Source organism: Triturus cristatus, chromosome 8 (genome assembly GCF_964204655.1).
Source record: "Triturus cristatus chromosome 8, aTriCri1.1, whole genome shotgun sequence".
In the NCBI taxonomy this organism is placed as follows: domain Eukaryota; kingdom Metazoa; phylum Chordata; class Amphibia; order Caudata; family Salamandridae; genus Triturus; species Triturus cristatus.
In genome coordinates this window covers 91,532,434-91,542,120 of record NC_140591.1, presented here as the reverse complement: position 1 = coordinate 91,542,120, position 9,687 = coordinate 91,532,434, and the positions used below count along the sequence as shown (strand labels likewise).

Sequence of the window (9,687 nt, the reverse complement as noted above, 5' to 3'; positions counted from 1 at the left end):
GCTTGCGAGTGAAGCTCTAAGTTTGGGGTGATAGAAAGGCGCCGCTCTGTGCGTTCTATTTCTGTAGCCACTGCTCCTAGGGCTTTCTCGAGCATTCTATCAATAGATGTAGGTTTGGACATACTAGTTGAGGGGGTAGGGTTATGTTGCCTCACAGTACAAGCCCTCTTCCCCATCCTCAGCACAATTTAGCTAGGGCGCAATAACTTAAAAACAATTATAAATACAGATCAAATCCCGGAATTTCACACGGTCACAAGATGAATTACTTGTATAAGCGTTTGTGGTGCTAACATGGAACTTTAAGAAATGCCACAATTGTTCAGAGTACTTAGTTACAGTAAACAATCCACAATGTCACCTTGCCACTCACGGAATTCAAACGAAAGAAGTGTGGCCCAGCCCGGCCTCTTTCTGCCTCTGATGGCCACGGACGGCCCGCACTTTGCCCGGGCTTTGCCCGGGCACGTCCCGCGCGCGTCTCGCGGCGCGGAGGGAGCCTCTGCCTTTTGAGCGCCTCCGGGCGCGCTGGTGGGCGGAAGTGCCCAGATGCTGCTAGGGATTCTGAGGGCTGTAGTCTCCCCCGACTGCGGCCGGTGGTGTCCTTCGGCGGCAGGGGAGACCAACAGCGTTGCCACCCGTGATCGTGAGTTCAAGCCCAGGTAGGACTAGGATCTGAGTTCTGTGTCAGCGATTTGAAAATGCCCCCCATCTGTGTCAGCGATTTGAAAATGCCCTCTTAGCACCACTTTCCTCTGCCGTGTCTGTTTGACGGATAATGCCTCCCCCTAAATCTTTCTGAAATCCTGCATCTGCACATCTTATATTTCACCTCTTTCCTCATCAGCACGTTTCTTTCACTCTCTTCTGCATGCACTGCCTTGATCCTCCTTTACTTTGCGCTCCCCAGACCAGACACACAGTGCACCCAGTCACCTGTAAGCACTACATGTTCATGTCTTGCGCCCTCTTAATATTTCAGCAGTTGGGTACGCCCCTCACACACTTTCGCATAGAATCTCATTTACAATTGGCGCATGTGGCATTGCCCTGTACACCCTGAAGAGAGGCAAAGAGTTGCATGAGCTTGTATTCTGAACACCTTCGTGGTCTACTGACAGACACTTTGAGAAACTCACACTGCCTAAAGTCTTATTTTTTTGTTTGCATCTTTTATATAGCGCGAACTCGACCCGAAGGTGTTGGAGCGCTTTTCATGAGCACTCTATTTACATTACACATTCAGGCACGGGGAGATTAAGTGATTTGCCCAGAATCACAGGATGTGGACGCGACCTCGAGGCTCGAACCCCGGTTTCCGGCACCAAAGTCGGCAGTTTAAGCCGACGGACCACTCACAACCTAGAGACACACAGATACCTAGAGGTGAATGAGTGCACAGTATGCACAATGGAATATTAAGATGCAGCATAAAAAACAAAATTAACTCAACATCGCGGAAAGTCTTAGAGTATACAAGATTAAGTAAAACATGGCAATATGAACAGGAAGTGCGTCACTGACATAGATTACCGTAACTAGTTCGAGTCGTTGTTCAGAAATCAATTTTTGCATTTAAAGCTAAGGACATAAATGTAGGGCCCAATAGGGATCCATTTCAATGTCAATATTTAGTTACTGCCAGGTGTGAGACCGGAAGAACCAAGACCACTTCAAGCCTTGGCAGTATTTTCTTTTTCCACATTGTTATAAAGAGGAGCTCGAGAGGACGGGTGCCTGTGCTTTGAACATCAGAGCAAAACGGAGGTGCATAGCAGCCCCCTACAAAAAACTGGCACGAACAAACGATAAGGTAATTGTCTAAATAAAAATATAAATATTTTAAAAGCAGTATCTGCAAAAAGCATGGAGGGAAGCCGTCTGAGAGTAATATGTTAATTAATGGCACCTTCCTAATTTAGCAGAATGACTCCTGATTTTGTAAATCAGAAAAGGCTCGATTTCAGCTTTCACTTGCTTAGCAAATACTCCACCTCAATGCAAGTGAATGGTGAAATTAATTGCTGCCAGTTTATCCAAAATCTCCTTTTCTGTTCCTACATATTGGCATGTAAAGTATAAGAGTGCTGCAGGAGCTCCAGAGATCAGGTAGGGCTTAAAGTGGGCAGGTGCTGCTGGCTCGCAGCCTCCATAGTGATCAAACACTGACTTTGAAACATGTCCTCATCGGGCTCTGTATTTGTGTCTTTAACTCTACTGGCACAGACCTGATCAGTTTCTTACAATAGACTGTAAAACCCTGTTGGGTAATCCATGTTTACATTTCACATGTTTTACTTTATCTTGCATTCTCTAGGAGTATTGGCTCTTTTCAAGATGTTGATTTCTGTCATATTTTTCATCCAACATATGATTCTTGTAAGTGTGTATTTGGATCTAAGTTGCCTCCATGTGTCTCAGTGAGGACTCCTAGTTAAGCTTATTGGACCATACCCCATTTATAGAACACCCCTCTTCCCCACACAACTTTTTAATCCCACTTAAAGCACTGGCTAGGGGTGGGCGAGTCAGCGAGTTGACAGGGAGAGCCGAGCCAAGGGTCTGGCTTGGCACTAACAATCCATTCGAGCCGAGCCATGGAAATGTTTGGCATGTAAAACATGCAACAAACTCCATGTAAAATATGATAAAGTATCTTCAAGTTATAGGCATAATTAGACCTGGGCGAAAATTTCGTTCCGTTCGCGGAAATTGCGATAATTTGACATTTTCGCGTTCCGCGGAGAGCGCGAAAATGTCAAAATTTCCGCTTTCCGCAGCTTGGCGATAATTTGTTTCTTGCTCGCGCTGTAAAATAATACATTCTCGCGCGCGCGCGATCGCCTTACCTGAATCCCTGCATTCGCCGACAAGTTTTCTTGATCCGGTCGCGTTCTCCATGAGATGTTGGATTGTTTTTAGCCATTTGCGCTGTCTCGCGACAGTTCGCGCCCGCAGTGACGTCATTCGTCGCGCGATCACGTCTTTCTTCTCGCGATCATGCACCGCGAGACAACTCAAAACAAGATGGCCACGCCCGCGAGCAACCACATGGGTAAGTTGGCGAACCGCAACCATGCAGAAAATCTCACGAACATGCGGGGAAAAAAAATCTGCATCTTCGCGATATTTCCGCTTGTTTGCGATAATTTTAAACATTTTCACGATAATTTGCGAAAGTGGATTTCGCAAATTCCACCCACCGCTAGGCATAATGACCTCCTGTTACAACTAGTGTATAAGATAGACAAGTGGTGTGTGAAGACGTAACACGAGTAGGACCAATTATGAAAAAGTATGATTGCGCCAGGAGGCGGCAGCTATATAACAGCATTGTAACTGTACCACTTGCATTGCGATAGTTATACATGTATCCTCATACTATGGGACAGATACCAATGGTATAAGCAAGTCTACTTAGAAAACTCAATAAAGTTTGTTAAAAAAAAAATAAAGTATCTTCAAAATTCCCAAAAATGTATTTATTAAATTATATCCCTGCATTGATAGGCATTTGTATAGTAATATCTTTTAAACATGAACTTGGAAAATTTAATTCTCCTCCTCCCAACACAACAGCTATGCCACTAGTGAACTGAAAGGCAAGCCAGGCATCATGTGTACTCTGTGTGGGTAGATTCTTGTTACACATGACACAAAATTATACTCTATTAAATCAAACAAATGAGAGGTTTTTGTACAGCACGCATGTGGAATTTACATAATTCAAGGTTTTCTGGTTTCACATTGTGCAATCCAGAAAATAGCTGGGTATCTCTTTTCTCTCTTGTTTTACATCAAATGTTAATGCTTTGTCTTTAATTATTGGTGTATTACATTTGAATGTGGATGGCAGGCAGAAGCCACATGAACACTGTGTTCCTTTTGGGCTTCAGGGTCAAAGATGTCAAAGCTTGCAGTAAAGTCAAGTTTTATTTCAAGATTTGGAACTCACAGGAGGTCCACAAGATCTGAAAGATATGTATCCTTCAGAAGCATATTCTCATCTTTTAGTCAGTCAGCCATATTGGCTTTATCCGGAGTCATGATAAAAGGCGTCCATATAGCAGTCAGCGTTAAATATTTTGCCCTGCCTAGAAATCATGCAAACCCGAAGCAGCAGCAATTCGGGAACCATAACACTATCAATACATCACCTTGGTAGACAAAGTGGAAATTAAAACCATCTTCGTGCTAGGATAGAAACTCTGTTTTCCGACAATACACCCACCTTTACCTGCAGAGAACATATCTTCCATTGTTTATAAAATTATGTTAAAAGAATGAAGGGTATAGATGGATTGAAGAATTAAAAAAAAAAAAAGAAAAATGCTATGGTTCAGTTCAGGCTCCATATGCAGGTTTTAGATCTTCACACAATTACGTTAGGAAGATCTGCAGTCGCATCGCAAAGAAAGTTAGGAACACCATTCACGTATAAGCTGAACAGCAGTGGGGCCAAAAGACATCCTTGCGTCAATTCGCTTCTAGTAGAAATCTCTTTTGTTAGTCTGCTCTGGGCTTCTGAGTAAAGTTGCAAATTATTGCTGTTATTTATGGGTTACAGAACAGGACCCATAATTTAGCCCACTAAAGCCAGCTCGCAAGGGCAGGGCACCTATAACAGCGAAGGGAGGAAGGGGGGGCTCTGGCAGCGACGGGGGCCTCCCCAGAGCTGTGGCGGAGTTACACGGCGATCTGGAGGCAGAAGGGTACAGTAAGGGTACCTCTGCGACAGTTTGTACAGTAAGGGTACCCCTGTCCGGCACAGTAAGGGTGCCCGAGCCAAGGTCCGGGAGCCGAAGGAGGTTCTGGGAAGACCGCGACGGCGCCCCGTTAGTCCTTCGGGCGGTTGGGGGGCCTGACCAACCGGGGGGGTGCCATAACACGCTCCGCCCCCGTTAAAAGGGGCGGGAGTATTAGACAGATCACGTGATCCAAAGGAGGATCTAAAAATGTGCCGCACTGCCGGGCATCGACCCACCGTGCGTGCTGGCTCGCAAGGCGGGCGGAGCAGCGAGGGGCTGCTCGCCCTGGATCGCCTGTAAGATAACCCACTCTATCGTCATACTTATGTTGTATGAAATAAACCTGCAGCAGTTCTTCACCCATAACTAATGTGTCAGTGTAATCATTGGGTGATGTCTGTGCATACGTGTTGAGTGGAGCGGATGACGGTGTGGTCACTATGCAACAAAACCGCCGCACGCCGCACGCCGCACACCCCCAGCCCCATGTGATCTCTGCGCCCAGCACGGCGGAGTCGAAGAAACTGCTTCAGTGGCCCGGCACCCCCGGGGCTGCAGCTGGCAAGCCGGCACACCTCCGATTGCATACCTCGCGTGGGTGAGGAACCAAACGTGCCAATATACTCGACCACACAACGACGACAGCAATGAACAAAAGCGAAACTCAACCCTTCCCTAGAGTGCTACGGCTCGCAGTGCGGCCTCCTGAAGAGGGCTGCACAGTGACATATTAATTGGCGGGCAGTAGAATACCCATAACCGCGGTGCCTGCGATCTTGTCGGGCCGGGGGTGTTTGTGCCGCCTTCCTCCATGTATGATGTCTGTGAATGCCCTCACTCAGGGCTGCTCTCTAATGCCACACTGATCAATAATAGATACCGGGGCCTGGCCTTGGAAGATTAAGATTGGGACCTGGCTCCCTAGCTCAATAAAACACACAAGATCATGGACGGAATGTTGCACATTGGCAAAACATTCACCCCCAGTCACAGATCTGGTTATTTTGCTCACCACGCCACCCCAGTTCAGACATGGCCATATGCAAATCAGTCTTGACCCTGTGCCTCATGGGAACAGTCCAGCCCGAACTGCCAAGCCATGTCTTCCCTGGACCGGAATCAAGCATCCTAGGACCGGTTTTGGGGTTTCACCCCTCTTCAGCCAGGATAGCTTGACTCCAGTGGCGTAGTGAGCACGGGACCCACGTCTGGGCATACCCTTCCCACATAGGCTGGCTCAATAGTCAGCAGCTCTGACCATAACGCTAAACGCTCTCTAAGTGCTCTGGACCTACTGTTTAAAGCAACATGAAGCATCAATCTCTTGCATAGATCACCTAAGATGTCGAGTGCGTGAAACAACTGCTTCTTTTGGAATTTTTTTTTTTTAGGATGAGCCTCAGCCAACCACAGCGGCCTACCGAAAACTGCGCCTGCATTGCCCATGCGCACGGCGTGTGGTGGGCCTCATGACATGCAAATAATCAACAGAGGTACCCTCTAAAGGAAGAAGGAAAAAGGGAAAGAAATCTAAATTGCCTTGTAGAAAAACAACTCAAAAGAAATTATTTTCTTTTTCATAAAACCCTCACCCACCCGGGTTTCCCCTTGCTGGCATGCTTCATCATTGGGTCTATCCCGGCCCTCTACCGACAGGGGCGTGCTACAACCTACGAATACGCGGGAGCACTAGTTTTGTAAAAATAGGGCGTGTCCTTATACACCTAACCGCTAATGATGATTCAGAAGGGAGTGTTTTTTTTAACAAAAAGCAGAAAGAAAAGGAGAATTAAAAAATACCAGGTTAGTGGGTCCAAAAAACAATTGTATTCTTACCCCCAAAAAGGTATGCTAAAATCTGGGGATGCGTGGAAACACTCTAGGAGTAATTAGCTACTGTTTCTCTTGGTGGTTAACTAGTTTCATGCCCATCCCCAAGGCATTTCATCAGGACCTCGAAAGGAGAAATGATGTTCCCAGTCCAGGTGTTGTTTTAAACACAATAATAACAAAAATACAAAATAAACATATAGCACCTAATTGGTCTGTGTTAAATCAAAAAAGACCTGCAAGAATAGAAAGGAGAGATTAAAAATAAGCACGACCCTTAGGTCCATATTGTATTCTTTTTGTTGTGATACTACTATGGTAAGTGGTGGTGAAATATATTTTTCAAACCGTCCCCAAAGGCGTGCGTACTTCTGTGAGGCACACCAGACAAAACAAATATTTAACACACAATACAGAGTCACCAGCATGAATTGTTTTTGGATAAGTACATACTTACAATGCGACCATCGAAGGAGTTTAAAGGAGGGACGCCTGTAGTCAAACCCTACACGTATTGTCATAGATAGAAAAATAAGTGAAAATGATCGGGCAGAAAGAGTCAAATAGCGTGCACTGTGGTTCCTGTGGGGTGGGGGTGGACTTCTGCCCTCAGAGGCGGTTGGGCTATGCCTTGGAGCAGCTTGTGGGCCCCCTGGCCTATACCTTGAGTGACGGGGGCTGCAGCTCTTTCTCCTCCTCCCCACCTTACATCCAGAGGCAACTGGGTCGCCCCAGGGCCTGAGTACCCACACGTCACCTGCGACACCTGCATATACCCTGCTCTACCACCTGCGTGGTTTTCAGCGACGCAACTCGACTGCTGCCTGACAGGGCTCTGAGGACCCCGGGCTGCGACCCCCCCTCACAATGACACGCGACAAACCACCATTTCTGCCTTTAAACAAAGCCCAATTGACCGCTACACGGGGTCTGGGGCCCTGGCCGCAGACCCCGAGGGACAGGCGGGCGAGGTGACAGACAGCGCGGCACTGCTAGCAGCCATCACTCAATCCAGAGACATGCTGGACGCCAAGCTTGGCGATACCAAAGGGATGATGGACGGAGCATTTGAGCTAATCAAACACTCACCCCCAGTCAACGCCAAGCTAGGGGCAGTTGGCTTGGGCATGACACTGTTGCACCAAGACCTGCGCAACGCGGTTGAGTGACTCACTGAGTATCTAGCGAGGAAGCTGTTGGTCACGAGAGATCTTGCAACACGCGTTGAAGATGGGGAGGGATGTGCCCGCAGGAGTAACCTACGTTTCATGGGCTGTCTGGAGGGCTGCGAGGGCGAACACGTAGGAAAGTTTCTCTATCAAGTGAATAGTAGAGTTGATTCCGCCCAAGACTCTTTCCCACTGTTTTGTAATCGAGCTAAGCCTTGGCCTGTTATTGCTAGGATCCTTAACTTTCATGATCAAGACACTACCCTTAGAGAGGCCGGACTGCAAGAATCTCTCTCCTTTGAGTCCCAACGTTTTATGATATTTCCGGACTGTACCAGGCTGGTTCAGCAGCGACGTCAATCCTTCACGGCATTGAAGGCTCGCCTTCAAGATCTCAAGATATCCTACGCTCTCCTGTTTTCGGCCCGTCTGTGAGTTGTCTATAACTCCTGCACACTCTTCTTTGACACCCGTGAAGAGATTTTTGCCTGGACAGACAAAGAGATACGTGTGAAGCTCCATATGCCGCCCCGTCTTGACTCAGACTCCCCTTCAGGTGACCTGCTCCGGCGACAGTCAAAGCCTTAAGACAAGCACCGCCATAGATCGAGGTTGTTGTGGCAATCTAGAGTCCCAGCGAGGACCGGACGGAGGCCCCACAAGTTTGAAACATACACCTGCATCGTAGTGTTATGTCTCGGGTTACCCTGATGGAGGCAAGCTACATTTCTCTGCCTGAACATTTAACATGATGGCATCATTAATGAGCTATGCATCTCAAAAGATACACCTCAACCCCTCCAAAGAGACTCTATATTAATGGGGTGGATCTTAGGGATCGATTAAATCGACCTCGTCTCCGGCTCGCGTTGGGGTTGGGGCAGTGTTCCCTCCGCAACCGATGCTTCAATGGTTTTGAGGTATTCGGGTGAGAGGGTGGGGGTGGCTGGGAAAGTTTAGTTGCTATTTGTGTTCTATTCCTAGTGTATGATTTAGGTGCTCTCCATGCAGCGGCCACGCGCATGACTTGTCACTGATGCCGTAGTCTACAGGGTAGGCTTCAAATTACTAGCTGGAATGTTTGGAGGGTCCTGGACACAGTGAAGCAGGGGGCGGAACTCCAGCAGGCTAAGTATTTAGGGGCAGACATACTGCTGTTGCAAGAAACTCCCCTCCTGGGCTCTAAAACGCTGTGTCTGTCCAGAACCTTTCACTCTGGGTTTACTAGAGGCTCACGAGGCGTGGCCATTCTGATCCATCGCAGAGTTCCCTGTCAATTCTTGCAGTCATGGGTAGACACACAGGGTAGTTATGTCTTCGTGACAGGAACAGTTCACGGGAGCCAGTGGTCCTGGGCAGTGTGTACACCCCCGAACCCTCACACAGGTCCAGGTGGAGCGGGTGATGGCTGTCTGGGCAAATATACCCACGGGGATGGCTGTGCTCGGTGGTGTCTGCAATGATGTTATGCACCCTAACCATGATAGATGGCGTGCCGCCAGGAAAACGGGGGTATACGCGAGGGAGACGGGGGGATACGCGAATCACGTTTGTGGCATCTGGCCGATTTGATGGGTTAGGTAGATGTATGGAGGACACTCCATCCAGCTGAACGTGGCTGTACATACTATTCCCATGTCCATGGCTCACTCTCTCAGCTCGACTATGTACTTGTACCTTCTAGCCATATTCACAGAGTTTCTGACCCTGCGATATTGCCCAGAGGTCTCTCGGACCACTCTCCAGTGACACTTTGGCTCCGGGTGAGCTCAGACAGCCTTCCTTTCCATTGGCGCCTCTCTCCCTCAACAATACAAGACCCACATGCACCAGGCCTTGACTGAATACTGTCCATTGCTGAAGAACCACCACTGGTTACTAGCTGATATTGACAAGGCCTTCGACTCAGTCAGCTGGACCTACTTGTTTGCGATCCTGGA

General features: G+C 47.9%; 1 protein-coding gene across 1 annotated transcript in view; it reads left to right on the top strand.

Moving 5' to 3' along the window:
- The first annotated feature begins 433 nt into the window (after positions 1 to 433).
- Positions 434 to 9,687, top strand: part of SIDT1 (SID1 transmembrane family member 1) — a 588,249-nt gene continuing 578,995 nt past the window's right edge. The window contains exon 1 of the mRNA XM_085621093.1: positions 434 to 662. The gene's annotated coding sequence lies outside the window, so the exon portion shown is untranslated. The remainder of the gene's footprint in view (positions 663 to 9,687) is intronic.